This window comes from Electrophorus electricus, chromosome 16, assembly GCF_041902795.1.
Source record: "Electrophorus electricus isolate QZ-2024a chromosome 16, ASM4190279v1, whole genome shotgun sequence".
Taxonomy (NCBI): domain Eukaryota; kingdom Metazoa; phylum Chordata; class Actinopteri; order Gymnotiformes; family Gymnotidae; genus Electrophorus; species Electrophorus electricus.
The window spans coordinates 290001-306291 of record NC_137512.1 but is presented as its reverse complement, the minus strand read 5'-3'; positions in this window follow the sequence as shown (position 1 = coordinate 306291).

Sequence of the window (16291 nt, the reverse complement as noted above, 5' to 3'; positions counted from 1 at the left end):
CAGTAACTAACCCCTTAATGTAGTCCTGTAATACAGTAACTATCCCTACATTTAGTAATATAATACAGTAACCAACCCCTAAATGTAGTCCTGTAATACAGTAACTAACCCTACATGCAATCATATAATACAGTAACTAACCCCTACATGTAGTCCTGTAATACAGTAACTAACCCTACATGCAGTCCTGTAATACAGTAACTAACCCTACATACAGTCATATGATATAGTAACTAACCCTAAATGTACTCCTGTAATACAATAACTAACCCTACATGCAGTCCTATAATACAGTAACTAACATGTAGTCCTGTAATACAGTAACTAACCCTACATGCAGTCCTGTAATACAGTAACTAACCCTACATGCAATCCTGTAATACAGTAACTAACCCTACATACAGTCATATAATACAGTAACTAACCCCTAAATGTAGTCCTGGAATACAGTAACCAACCCCATAATGTAGTCCTGTAATACAGTAACTAACCCTACTTGCAATCATATAATACAGTAACTAACCCCTACATGTAGTCCTGTAATACAGTAACTAACCCTACATGCAGTCCTGTAATACAGTAACTAACCCTAAATGTAGTCCTATAATATAGAACTAACCCTACATGCAGTCGTATAATACAGTAACTAACCCCTAAATGTAGTCCTGTAATACAATAACTAACCCCTACATACAGTCATATAATACAGTAACTAACCCTACATGCAGTCCTTTAATACAGTAACTAAACCTACATGCAGTCATATAATACAGTAACTAACCCTAAATGTAGTCCTGTAATACAGTAACTAACCTTACATGTAGTAATATAATACTGTAACTAACCCCTAAATGTAGTCCTGTAATACAGTAACTAACCCTACATGCAATCATATAATACAGTAACTAACCCCTACATGTAGTCTTGTAATACAGTAACTAACCCTACATACAGTCATATGATATAGTAACTAACCCCTAAATGTAGTCCTGTAATACAGTAACTAACCCTACATGTAGTAATATAATACCTTAACTAACCCTACATGTAGTCCTCTAATACAGTAACTAACCCCTACATGTAGTAATATAATACCGTAACTAACCCTACATGCAGTCCTGTAATACAGTAACTAACCCTACATACAGTCATATAATACAGTAACTAACCCCTAAATGTAGTCCTGTAATACAGTAACTTACCCTACATGCAATCATATAATACAGTAACTAACCCCTACATGCAGTCCTGTAATACAATATCTAACCCTACATGCAATCATATAATACAGTAACTAACATGTAGTCCTGTAATACAGTAACTAACCCCTAAATGTAGTCTGTAATACAGTAACTGACCCGGACATGCAGTCATATAATACAATAACTAACCCTACATGCAGTCATATAATACAGTAACTAGCCCCTACATGTAGTCCTGTAATACAGTAACTAACCCTACATGCAGTCCTGTAATACAATACCTAACCCTACATGCAATCATATAATATAGTAACTAACATGGAGTCCTGTAATACAGTATCTAACCCTACATGTAGTCCTGTAATACAGTAACTAACCCCTAAATGTAGTCCTGTAATACAGTAACTAACCCCTAAATGTAGTCCTGTAATACAGTAACTAACCCTACATGCAGTCCTGTAATACAATAACTAATCCCTACATGCAGTCATATAATACAGTAACTAACCCTACATGCAGTCATATAAAACTGTAACTAACCCCTAAATGTAGTCCTCTAATACAGTAACTAACCCCTACATGTAGTAATATAATACCGTAACTAACCCTACATGCAGTCCTGTAATACAGTAACTAACCCTACATACAGTCATATAATACAGTAACTAACCCCTAAATGTAGTCCTGTAATACAGTAGCTAACCCTACATGCAATCATATAATACAGTAACTAACCCCTACATTTAGTCCTGTAATACAATAACTAACCCTACATGCAGTCCTATAATACAGTAACTAACATGTAGTCCTGTAATACAGTAACTAACCCTACATGCAGTCCTGTAATACAGTAACTAACCCTACATACAGTCATATGATATAGTAACTAACCCCTAAATGTAGTCCTGTAATACAGTAACTAACCCTACATGCAGTCCTATAATATAGTAAGTAACCCTACATACAGTCATATAATACACTAACTAACCCCTAAATGTAGTCCTGTAATACAGTAAATAACCCTACATGCAGTCATATAATACAGTAACTAACCCCTACATTTAGTCCTGTAATACAATAACTAACCCTACATGCAGTCCTGTAATACAGTAACTAACCCTACATGCAGTCCTGTAATACAATAACTAACCCCTACATGCAGTCATATAATACAGTAACTAACCCTACATGCAGTCCTGTAATACAATACCTAACCCTACATGCAATCATATAATATAGTAACTAACATGGAGTCCTGTAATACAGTATCTAACCCTACATGTAGTCCTGTAATACAGTAACTAACCCCTAAATGTAGTCCTATAATACAGTAACTAACCCCTAAATGTAGTCCTGTAATACAGTAACTAACCCTACATGCAGTCCTGTAATACAATAACTAATCCCTACATGCAGTCATATAATACAGTAACTAACCCTACATGCAGTCATATAATACTGTAACTAACCCCTAAATGTAGTCCTGTAATACAGTAACTAACCCTACATGTAGTAATATAATACCTTAACTAACCCTACATGTAGTCCTCTAATACAGTAACTAACCCCTACATGTAGTAATATAATACCGTAACTAACCCTACATGCAGTCCTGTAATACAGTAACTAACCCTACATACAGTCATATAATACAGTAACTAACCCCTAAATGTAGTCCTGTAATACAGTAGCTAACCCTACATGCAATCATATAATACAGTAACTAACCCCTACATTTAGTCCTGTAATACAATAACTAACCCTACATGCAGTCCTATAATACAGTAACTAACATGTAGTCCTGTAATACAGTAACTAACCCTACATGCAGTCCTGTAATACAGTAACTAACCCTACATACAGTCATATGATATAGTAACTAACCCCTAAATGTAGTCCTGTAATACAGTAACTAACCCTACATGCAGTCCTATAATATAGTAAGTAACCCTACATACAGTCATATAATACACTAATAACCCCTAAATGTAGTCCTGTAATACAGTAAATAACCCTACATGCAGTCATATAATACAGTAACTAACCCCTACATTTAGTCCTGTAATACAATAACTAACCCTACATGCAGTCCTATAATACAGTAACTAACATGTAGTCCTGTAATACAGTAACTCACCCTACATGCAGTCCTGTAATACAATAACTAACCCCTACATGCAGTCATATAATACAGTAACTTACCCTACATGCAGTCCTGTAATACAATAACTAACCCTACATGCAGTCCTATAATACAGTAACTAACAAGTACTCCTGTAATACAGTAACTAACCCTACATGCAGTCATATAATACAGTAACTAACCCTAAATGTAGTCCTGTAATTCAATAACTAACCTTACATGCTGTCCTATAATACAGTAACTAACCCTACATACAGTCATATAATACAGTAACTAAGCCCTAAATGTAGTCCTGTAATACAGTAACTAACCCTACATGCAGTCCTGTAATACAGTAGCTAACCCTACATACAGTCATATGATATAGTAACTAACCCCTAAATGTTGTCCTGTAATACAGTAACTAACCCTACATGCAGTCCTATAACACAGTAACTAACCCTACATACAGTCATATAATACACTAACTAACCCCTAAATATAGTCATATAATACAGTAACTTACGCTACATGCAGTCCTGTAATACAATAACTAACCCTACATGCAGTCCTATAATACAGTAACTAACCCTACATATAGTAATATAATACCGTAACTAACCCTACATGTAGTCCTCTAATACAGTAACTAACCCCTACATGTAGTCCTGTAATACAGTAACTAACCCTCACATGCAGTCATATAATACAGTAACTAACCCTACATGCAGTCATATAATACAGTAACTAGCCCATACATGTAGTCCTATAATACAGTAACTAACCCTACATGTAGTCCTGTAATACAGTAACTAACTCTGCATGCAGTCATGTAATACAGTAACTAACCCCTACATGCAGTCATATAATACAGTAACTAACCCTACATGTAGTCCTGTAATACAGTAACTAACCCCTACATGTAGTCCTGTAATACAGTAACTAACCCCTACATGCAGTCATATAATACAGTAACTAACCCTACATGTAGTCCTGTAATACAGTAACTAACCCTACATGCAGTCATATAATACAGTAACTAACGCCTACATGCAGTCATATAATACAGTTACTAACCCTACATGTAGTCCTGTAATACAGTAACTAACCCTACATGCAGTCATATAATACAGTAACTAACCCCTACATGCAGTCATATAATACAGTCACTAACCCTACATGTAGTCCTGTAATACAGTAACTAACCCTACCTGCAGTCCTGTAATACAGTAACTAACTCTGCATGCAGTCATGTAATACAGTATCTAACCCCTACAGGTAGTTGGGTTAGAAGCACTGTGTCCACTGGCTATGTGGGATTCCAATCAGATTTTCTGCACACTCAAATTGAACATTCATAAACTCAACCCAGCTCCCAAACAGCCACCAGTCAAAGACAGCATACAGTCATTCACTCCCTCCCACCTCTCTCTCTTTTTCAAGTTTCAAGTTTCAAGTTTGGTTTATTTGTCACATTCTCCCTCTCTCTCTCTCTCTCTCTCTCTCTCTCTCTCTCTCTCTCTCTCTCTCTCTCTCTCTCTCTCACTCGTATACCTTTCATCCATTTTTAGAGGCCGGTAAGGATTTAGACAAAGTACTGAATAGAAGTGTGTGTGTTGTCTGTGCGTATGTGGGATCAATGTGAGGAGGGTTTATGTAGCTAATGAACGTTACTGAATGTTTGCCATACTGCTGTTCAGGGCTTCTTGCTCCGGTATCCACCCACAATGACAGGCAACTTGAAGGACTGGCGTTTACCTGAAAATCGAATATGCTCATGCCGACAAACACACACACACACACACACACACACACACACACACACACACACACACACACACAATCATACACACAATCATACACATACACACACGCACGCACACACACATGCAAACATACACACAAACATACACACACATGTACACACATGCGCACACACACACACATGCACACACACACACATGCAAACATACACACAAACATACACACACATGTACACACATGCACACACACACGCGCGCACGCACACACACACACAAACATACACACACGTACACACATGCACACACACACATGTGCATGCACACACACATACACAGAAACATACACACACACACACCTACACACACACGCACGCATGCACACACACACAGCACGCACGCACACACACACACACAAACACACATGCGCACACACACATGCACACACACACACACACATATACACGGACATACACATAACACAAACATACACACACACATTCACACAGAAACACACACACTCATGCAGGCACACACTCACACACACTCACACACATACACACAAACACACACAAACACATACACTACACATCTTAGTGCTGACAATCACAATGTCAAAATCTGTAGTAACGTCATATGATTATGCTTTGTATGAAGACATGTGACAAACAATCTTTGAACTTTGGTTGTGAATCTGAGGGTATTTGGGGTAAACACAGTGAAATATGGTCATGTTTAAATAAACCACTGGATGAAATCTCTATTTTGATTGATCTGATATTCAATCTGAACCCCAAAAGCTGAAGATGGTTTCTCCCAAACCAGAACCGGAGTGGAAGACAATCATAAAACCACAACCATAAAGCCACATACCACCAGTGTAACCTGCTGCACACTGCATGACCGATCCGCTCGGCAACCATCTGAGAGCCAGTGTAACACACGCATGCGTAATCTGTATGTGACACAGACTAAACTCAGGCATGAGTAGAAAATATATTTACTAATTGTTCAAGTAAATATTTACTTGTAGTGTGGGAAGGTGAATCATTCAGCCGGGGTTTCTGACATGTTCCAGCCTGAAGGGAAAAGGCTTTATGCATTTATATCTTAATGTTGTTGGATTAGTGTATAGTTGAATTAGCCTCTATGTTTAATTATCCTCTGTTTGTGTGCTACAGAGCTCTCTGCTGACATCTTGACAGTAAACAAATATAACATCTGTGTTCTTCATGGTGTAACACACACACACACACACACACACACACACACACACACACACACACACACACACACACACACGCTCCACCAGCCTGGAAACCAGAGCAGCCAAAATGTTTATGGCTTTATCAGGAATGATTGAGCCCAGTTGTTTGAAGGCCAGTTTGGTAGAGCTGCACACCAACCAGTCTGGTGACCTCCCAAATTAAACCCAGTTCTTTAAGAGGGCTAGGACGTGTAATCCCAGGGTATGACCGGGTGTCCAGGAGGGAGGGAGGCACTAATCATTTTGGGTGTAACTAGATCCAGGAACCCAAAGTTCCTCCATGTGCAGATTTGTGGGTGAAATGCCTCATCAGTGACGTCAGCCCAGAAGAGACAGACTGATGTGTTCTGCAGGCCCTTGGCTGAATATATCATAATATCTGTGGCATTAGACGTAGAATCCAGACAGCACCTGGAGCTGAAACTGTCACAGAAACTGATGCTGTTCTGAAGCTCTCTGAAATTGTGATGTTCAGAATAGGCAGATCATACTGCGAAGCCAGCATGCATTAATATTATGAGACATACTCTCCTCCAACACTGCATTAATACTACAAGACATACTCTCCTCCAACACTTTAATACTGACAAACTCTCCTCCAACACTTTAATACTATAACATACTCTCCTCCAATACTTTAATACTGACAAACTCTCCTCCAACACTTTAATACTATGACATACTCTCACTTTTGTTTAAGTAGATAATCAGACCTGTTCACCTGGTAAAGATGCTTAGACCTTCTGTAGCTTCACATGTCCTCTTGCTACACAGCAACAATGACCAGAAATGCAAAGAGCACATCCAGGCTATAGACAGAGGAAACATTCAAAAGCTTTTCAGAAGGATTTGTATTCATTTTTGAAATACAATCTATGCTAAGACTGCCTGCATAGGACCACAGCAGACTTTTCAGAAGGAAATACTTCACTTTTTCAAAGGATTTAATTTCTTGATCGTTCCTGCCTGCTGAAACAGAAAAATGTTGAGAGTTAGTGCACCTTCACATGATTAGAAATAACCCTTTATTTGCTTCCCATAGCTGTGACATTTCATATAGCTTTGAATTCAGTGGTTGGTTTGATGTTTTTTTTCTTGGTATGCCACCTCTGCAAACTAACTGACATTTACCCAGCGTTCTGTCTTTCCATTCAAACCATAGGAGTCCGATTATAAAAGCTCCAGCCACGTGAGGGTCAGCCAGGGGTTCCTCTCTGTAAGGGAAGTTGGCTGAAGGCAGAGACATTATAATGGACTTTATTTTTCCTGTGTTTGATGGCACTGCAAGGGCATCCTTGTCTGCAGGGTGAGCACTCTGGGGTGTCAGAGTGGAGTGAGCACTCTCTGGGGTGTCAGAGCAGAGTGAGCACTCTGGGATGTCCACTGGAAGTCTTCGCCCAACATTGGTGACTCCAGTATGCACAAAACTAGAACAGCAAAACTATCACCGTTGAAAATCTGCAAAATGACAGAATACAATTTATAAAGTCTGGAAGACAAAACTACCATATGACAGAAACTACCCTATGACAAAAACTACTGTTAGAGGTTAATCTACTGTTAAAGGTTAAACTACTGATGAAGGTTAAACTACTTTTAGAGATTAAACTATTGTTAAAGGTTAAACTACAGATAGAGGTTAAACTGCTGTTAGAGATTAAACTACTGTTAGAGGTTAAACTCCCATTAAAGGTTAAACTCCTGTTAGAGGTTACCTCTAACAGGAGTTTAACCTTTAATGGGAGTTTAACCTCTAACAGTAATTTCATCTCTAACAGTAGTTTAACCTCTATCTGTAGTTTAACCTTTAACAGTAGTTTAATCTCTAAAAGTAGTTTAACCTCCATCAGTAGTTTAACCTTTAACAGTAAATTAACCTCTAACAGTAGTTTTTGTCATAGGGTAGTTTTGTCCACTAACAGGACTAACCACTAACAGGAGTTTAGCTGCTAACGTTAGTATTTACATTTACAGTAGTTTTCCCAGTAACAGGAATTTAACCTCTAACATTAGTTTAAACTCCTGATACAGGTTAAACTCCTGTTAGTGGGTAAACTACTGTTAGAGGAACAGAACCTGCCCTTGTGGTCCTGGGTGTTTCACCTGCTGTTTGTCCTTCAGACTGACAATCCTCTCAAATATTGAAGCAGAAGATTTGGTGCCATCTTCTACATCTGCAAAAAATGCTTTGTATTTATATTTCTTGTGTTTTAACATTTGTGCATTTGAGCCTTTATATTGCTTGTTTTAACATGTCAATCATAAACAATCATTATTGTCTGCATCTACAGGCATTTTGTTTGCTAAGAGAGGCAATTTAGTCTCATTTGTATTGAGAGCTTCCAGTATTTTCCTAAAGTCAGCACACTGGATCCTGGAGAGCAGGGCTGGCATTGCCACTTCTGCAGTTGCTACTTATGTTGTTAGTGATGTTCCTATTTTACTCCCCTCTTATTTGCTATTTTTAATTTTACAACCTCAGGCATTTCAAAGATTGAGCAGCATTCCGAGCGGTATTCCGAGTGGTATTCCAGTGTTTTTAAATAAGCCTTAGGGAATGTTATTCCCCCTCTCTCTCATTCTTACAGTAGTAGTTGTTCCATGCCAACAATATGAAAGCATAGTTTCTGTAGCATTAGCGTTCCACAAATTGCATACTATGGTCCCAACACGTGCCCTGTTTGTGTGCTAATGAGCCTAAACTAATTGTAGAGTGATCACTCTCCATACTGCGTCACACACACTCCTCTGAGAGTGACTGGGTTTACAGCCATGGAGAATTACTCCATTCTCATTGATTTGAGTGAAGTGTTTTATAGTGTTGTGTTCGAAGATTAGTAGCCTCTGTCAGTAAACTGGTGTTCTGTGTGACAAATCAAAAGTTGATTTCTCCTGTCTGCTGGCTTCAGCATTCAGTGGTTGTCTTTGGGGTTTGTGTGTGGTGGATGTGTGTGTTGGTTGTGTGGTGGATGTGTGTGAGTGGTGATTGTGTGTGTGGAGGTTGTTTTTGTGTGGTGGATGTGTGTGGTGGATCTGTGTGGTGGTTGTATGTGGTGGTTTTGTGTGTGATGGTTGTGTGTGTTTGGTGGTTGTGTGTGTGGAGGTTGTGTGTGTGTGTGTGTGGTGGTTGTATGTGTGTGGTGGTTGTGTGTGTGGTGGATGTGTGTGTGTAGGTTGTGTATGGTGGTTGTGTGTTTGTGGTGGTTGTGTATAGTATTTGTGTATGGTGGATGTGTTTGGAGGTTGTGTGTGGTGGTTGTGTCTGTGTCCTGGATGTGTGTGGTGGTTGTGTGTAATGGTTGTGTATGGTGGATGTGTGTGGTGGTTGTATGTGTGTGGTGGTTGTGTGTGGTGGATGTGTGTGTTGGTTGTGTGGTGGTTGTGTGTGTGTGGGCATTGTGTGTGTGGAGGGTTTTTTTTGTGTGGTGGATCTGTGTGGTGGTTGTATGTGGATGTATGTGTATAGTGGTTGCGTGTGGTGGTTGTGTGTGTTTGGTGGTTGTGTGTGTGGAGGTTGTGTGTGTGTGGTGGTTGTACGAGTGTTGTGCATGTGTGTGGTGGATGTGTGTGTGTGTGGAGGTTGTGTGTGGTGGTTGTGTGTTTGTGGTGGTTGTGTGTTTGTGGTGGATGTGTGTGGTGGTATAGTGTTTGTGTATGGTGGATGTGTGTGGTAGTTGTGTGTGTGGTGGATGTGTATGGTGGTTGTATGTGTGTGGTGTTTGTGTGTGGTGGTTGTGTGTGTGGAGGTTGTGTGCGGTGGTTGTGTGTGTGGTGGATGTGTGTGGTGATTGTATGTGTGTGGTGTTTGTGTGTGGTGGTTGTGTGTGGTTGTTGTGTGTGGTTGTTTGTGTGTGATGGTTGTGTGTGTTTGGTGATTGTGTGTATGGATGTTGTGTGTTTGTGGTTTTGTATAGTGGATGTGTGTTGTGGTTCTATTTGTGTGGTGGTTGTGTGTGGTGGATGTGTGTGTGGTGGATGTGTGTGGTGTTTGTGTGTGTTGGGTATGGTGGATATGTGTGGTGGTTGTGTATAGTGGTTGTTTATGATGGTTGTGTATAGTGGTTGTGTATGGTGGTTGTGTGTGTGGTGGATGTGTGTGGTGGTTGTGTGTGTTTGGTGATTGTGTGTGTGGATGTTGTATGTGGTGGTTGTGTATAGTGGATGTGTGTGGTGGTTGTATTTGTGTGTTGGTTGTGTGGTGGATGTGTGTGTCGTGGTTGTGTGGGTGTGTGTGTGTGTGGTTGTGTGTGTGGTGGTCGTGTATGTGTGTGTGTGCTTGTATGTGTGTGGTGGTTATGTATGCTGGTTGTGTGTGTGTTGGTTGTGTGCGTGTGGTGGTTGTGTTCAGGGGTTGTGTGTGGTGGTTATGTATGCTGGTTGTGTGTGTGTTGGTTGTGTGCGTGTGGTTGTGTGTGAGGTGGTTGTGTTCAGGGTTTGTGTCCAGTGGTCCCTTAACTAGGTTTGGTGCTCAAAGCAGAGTGCTCCCTCATGTGTGTATCAGGAGACGTAGCTGCCCCGGCTGGTTAGGGTTATGGGTCAGGGGTTATGCATTAGGGGTTAGGGGTTAGATTTCAGGTTGGATTAGGGTTGTGGGTTAGGGTTAGGGTTAGGGTTAGGGATAGGGTCAGTGCTTAGGGGTTAGGGTTAGGGTTAAGGGTTAGGGTCAGTGGTTAGGGTTAGGGGTTAGGATTAAGTGTTAGATGTTAGGGTTAGGTGTTAGGGCTAGGGGTTAGGGTTAGGGCTAAGGGTTAGGGTTAGGGTTAAGGTTAGGGGTTAGGTATACCCATACCCTGAGACAACCATCTGTCTGAGCAAATGTTTTGTTTTGGGGTTTTTTGGTATGTGTGTTTTTGTGTTGCAAGATTAACCATAGAACTTTTGCAAGCACACTCGTACATACGCGCGCACACACACAGGTACACACACACACACACACACACAACAATCTGACAGACATCCAGGCCATGTGAAAAAGCCATTTAGAGTATCTGACCTGACAAATTAAATCAAGTCACAACAATGCAGTTGAAGGGTGATGTAAATGTTGATTCATTAACATGGATATATAAATATATAGATACATAGATATGTAAATGTGTAGATGTGTAAATATGTAGATATGTAAATATACAGATATATAGATGGGCAGATTATTAAAATCATAGTTTTAATTTTACACATGAACCCTAACCCTAAAATTATACATGGGTCATGAAATCCAGAACTGAAATGCATTTTGACCAATTTATGTCACACTTTCCATAATGATAAACCTTGCAAAGACCCCCCCCCCCCCTCTTTCTCCTTCATTCTCTGATGGAATTGGAACTGGAGGAATAATCTGAAGGGTTAACCTGACATGGCACACAACAGTTTAGCATCTTTTTTTTCACTTGACTAATGTGTATTGAGATTATCTTTGTTATTATCATTACTGGGAAGCCCAGGCATCATCTGTCCTGGTCTTTCCACTGCTCTGAGAAGGTTTCTCTGGTAGTATGCACACACACCACACACACTTACATACCTGCATAGTAAACTGAGTGAGTGTTTGAAAAAAATAATACAATTGTCCTGTACCTGTGGCCCCCAGCCTTTCGCGTGTCTTGGTTCTGTTACAGTCATGATGGAGACATATTTCTGAGTGCCAGCAGGGAAGCAGTGTGCAGGTTTGACAGAGTGCTGTTCTGTAATCCCTGATTATAAATACAATAGATAAATAAATACAGTAAATACTGTCCTGTAATCCCTGATTTGCATATTATTACAGACAGCCAGAGGAGAGGATGTGGGAGACATTCTATTGACCTGAGATAAGTACAGATTAACACTTTAATATCAATTATTTAATACACATTGACCTCATTCTCCATAGAACTGCCCTGTTTATGAGAAGACTGATGTAGCCTTTGAGATTATTTAGAATTTCCTTTATTGCAAGGTGCAGTTGATATCCATGATACACTTACCTTAACCCCCTGTTCAGCTGGAAGTTCACTGTGTGTGTTTGTGAGAGTTTCACTGAGTGTTTGTGAGAGTTTCACTGTGTGTTTGCAAGTGTTTTATTGTGTGTGTTTGTGAGAGTTTCACTGTGAGTGTTTGCGAGTGTTTTACTGTGTGTGTTTGTGAGAGTTTCACTGTGTGTGTTTGTGAGAGTTTCAGTGTGTTTGTGAGAGTTCCATTGTGTGTTTGTGAGAGTTTCACTTTGTGTTTATGAGAGTTTCACTGAGTGTTTGTGAATTTTACTGTGAGTGTTTGTGAGAGTTTCACTGTGTGTGTTTGCACTACATCAACATGCCAACATGACTTCTGCTCTTTCTCTTTCAACATGACTTCTGCTTCTTTCAGGTCTGACGCTTTGACTCTGGCTCTCTAAACACAGTGAAGTGTCACAGCAGGCTCACACTCCTCTCCCTGTGTGTGTGTGTGTGTGTGTGTGTGTGTGTGTGTGTGTGTGTGTGTTTTCATTGCTTGTCAGTTTGAGAGACAGACACTTTGCTCTCTCCCTCATTACTGTGATATTTATTATCCATTTCCAGTTGTCTATTCTCCAGAGGGCCTGCAACCTGTAACTACTCACCACCTATACAGCTCCACTCTGATCTAACACACACACACACTCACACACACACACACACTCACACACTCACACACACACACACACTCACACACACACACACACACACACACTCACACACACACACACACACACACACACACACACATTCACACACACACTCACACACACACACACACTCACACACACACACACACTCACACACTCACACACACACACACTCACACACTCACACACACACACACTCACACACTCACACACACACACACACACACACACACACTCTCAGATTCAATCATACACACACCCTATATGCACTCACTCTCATGTTGATTCACACACACACACTAAGTGGAGAGGTATCTGTGTAACCTGTCCCAGCAGTACTGAGATCACACTCACATAATAGTGACAATAAATGATGGACACAGTGACGTTTCACACAGGTTATGTACATTTCAGAGAGGAGACTAACATTTTATTTTCACCTTGTGTAAGCAAAAATCAAATGTTCTGGAGAATACACTATATAAATAAATACAATAAATAAATAAATACAACAAATACAATAGATAAATAAAATACAATAAATACAATAGATAAATGCAATAAATAAATACAACAAATACAATAGATAAATAAATACAATAGATAAATAAATAGATACATCACAGTTAAATCACAGTTTATAACAGTTACATCAGTTACATCACAGTTACATCGCAGTTACATCGCAGTTACATCACAGTTTATATCACAGTTACATCACAGTTTATATCACAGTTACATCATTTACATGACAGTTACATCACGGTTCAGAGCATTGCTTGGAGAAGCTCCTCTTTCTCAAAGACTGATCACTGAGGGCCACAAAAGGTTATGAAGGGTCATCATCAATACTGTCCTGCCCACTGGGACACTTCACTGAAACACTCAAACTGGAGCCTCAATGACAGAGAGGTGAACTGGCATGTTGGAAAAAAGGACATATTTCTTTAGTGAATTTAAGTGTCACTTTTTTGTCCTCTAAAGTTACTAGTGTAGGCTGGGAATAAGAGGTGTAGCTTTAAATCAGCTCCACCCACTCGTACCCAAGGCAATGCAGAAGCCGTGTGTCTGATCAGAGTCTGATCAGAGTCTGACCATGAGACTGCCTTGCTGCACCCTGTTGAACGCTGAACCAGAGCACGTTCTCTGAGGTGAGGATTTACCGGCACAGCAGATCATCACTGACACTTTGTGCTTTGCTGTGCAACATTTCTGGGAGATTTCCAGCACGACTGTATTGATTTGAAAGAGCAGTTGGGAGCTTAATTGGTGAGGAGCTGCAGCAGGCTGAGCACAGCTGGAGTTTCTCATGTTCCGCTGCTCAAAGGTTCCAACAGTTTGGGTGGATTTCACAGGCAGTGCTGTGGGAGGTTGCAGCTTTCCTTACAGGAGGTTTACACAGCCAGATCAGACCAGTGCAGGCTCTCCAAGCAGAGCGGAGTGAGAGAATGTGGATCTGACAGCCAACACTGTTGTTCACGACGAAACAGGTCACAGCTGCATTTTAGCCCTTCCCATCTGCCCCCAAATCTACCAACTAATCTATCCCCAAACCTACCCACTAATCTACCTCCATATTTTCTTACGTATCTCTCTACACATCTACCACGTATGTACCTACTTATCTACCTTCTCGTCTACCTATGTCTGCCTATGAATCACGCGGGGTCAGTCGTGGACGTGGGGTCAGGCACGGGGTCAGATGTGGATGTGGGGTCAGGCACGGGGTCGGCTGTAGACATAAGGTCATCCGTGGCTGTGCTCGGCTATGTCTGGCCTCAGCTGTACTGATTGGCCCATGCAGACAAGGCTTATTTGCATGTGCTGGCTGACTGGCCACACCTCCTGCACACGACTTATGGCTCTGACCCCTCTCAGAGATACAGGGGTCACGAGCTGGCACACACCACTATAATTCTCAGTCCGAGGGCTTTGGGTGATGTTAGCAGTGCACACTAATGAGATGTTCTGACTTGGCTGTGCTGGGGGTCATTAGCAAGGTGTGTGAGAGCACTTCCTTCCAACATCTAAACTCAGACATAATGTCTCAGACATGAAGATACTGTAACTCACATTTACTGTAACTTTCACATTTACTGGGTTTTTTTTCCATGTGTGGGTGGATGTGGCAGAGAGGACCAGCAATTGGTGCAGCCCTACCTGTGAGGAGATGGTGTAGACTGCCTTAAAAAGTGTTTAGTCTATCTTAAAGGGTATGTAGTCTATGTAATAGGGTGTGTAGTCTATCTTAAAGGTTGTGTAGTCTATCTATGAGAGTGTGTAGTCTATTTAATAGGGTGTGTAGTCTATCTAAAAGATGTAAGGTGCTCTGTGTATGAGACTGTGTAGTGTGAATAATCTGTACTTTCTCTTTGGTGTTGTTTTGTGTTGAGACATAGACTTGAGCGTTGGTGAAAAATAGATGTCTGTGTGTGTGTGTGTGTGTGTGTGTATGTTTCACTTTTTAAGTTAGGTCATATTAACAAGGAAAAGTCTTATTTGACAACCATATTCATTGTTCAGAAAGAGAGGCAGAGAGAGGAGGCTGTATATATGGGGTAGACAGGGGTGGGTGGAGGACAGTGATAATAATGTTGGCAGGGGATTTTCTATGTATTATATCCAATCCCATTTATTATTTAAAGATACAGGCCAGTGTAATTTCCCTGTCTGTGAGAACGCCCATGTGCTGTTGACTCTCTGATCCTGCCCTGAGTGGGTATTCCAGACATTACGGCGACGCCACTACACTGGTGTGTGTAGCTAATGTCATCTAATACTGGGCAGGTCAGGTTACTTCCTTGCACTGAAAGGTAGAAGGGTGTGTGTGTGTGTGTGTGTGTGTGTGTGTGTGTGTGTGTGTGTGTGTGTGTGCGTGCAGCGTGTGTGCATGCGTGTGTGAGTATTTGAATTTTGGGAAATAAAGGATTTGAATATCTGGTATTGAAGAGTTTTAATGCCTATATGCGTCTATATGTGAGTGTGAACACAGACAGAGGTGGGGGGTTAGGGTTAGACTATCCTGGGATGTGTGGATGTGCAGAGAAGTGTGAACACAATCGGCTTCACAAACAGGCAGTCCTCATTATGAAGAGGCATGTGTGTGAAAACACACACTTGTAATTATTTCAAAGTACTGAATGCAAAAGGAGAAGGAGCTCATTCTCTCTCACGCACACACACACACACACACACACACACACACACACACACTCACACACACTCACATACACACACACACACACACTCACACACACACACACACACACACACACACACTCACATACACACACACACACACACACACACACACAC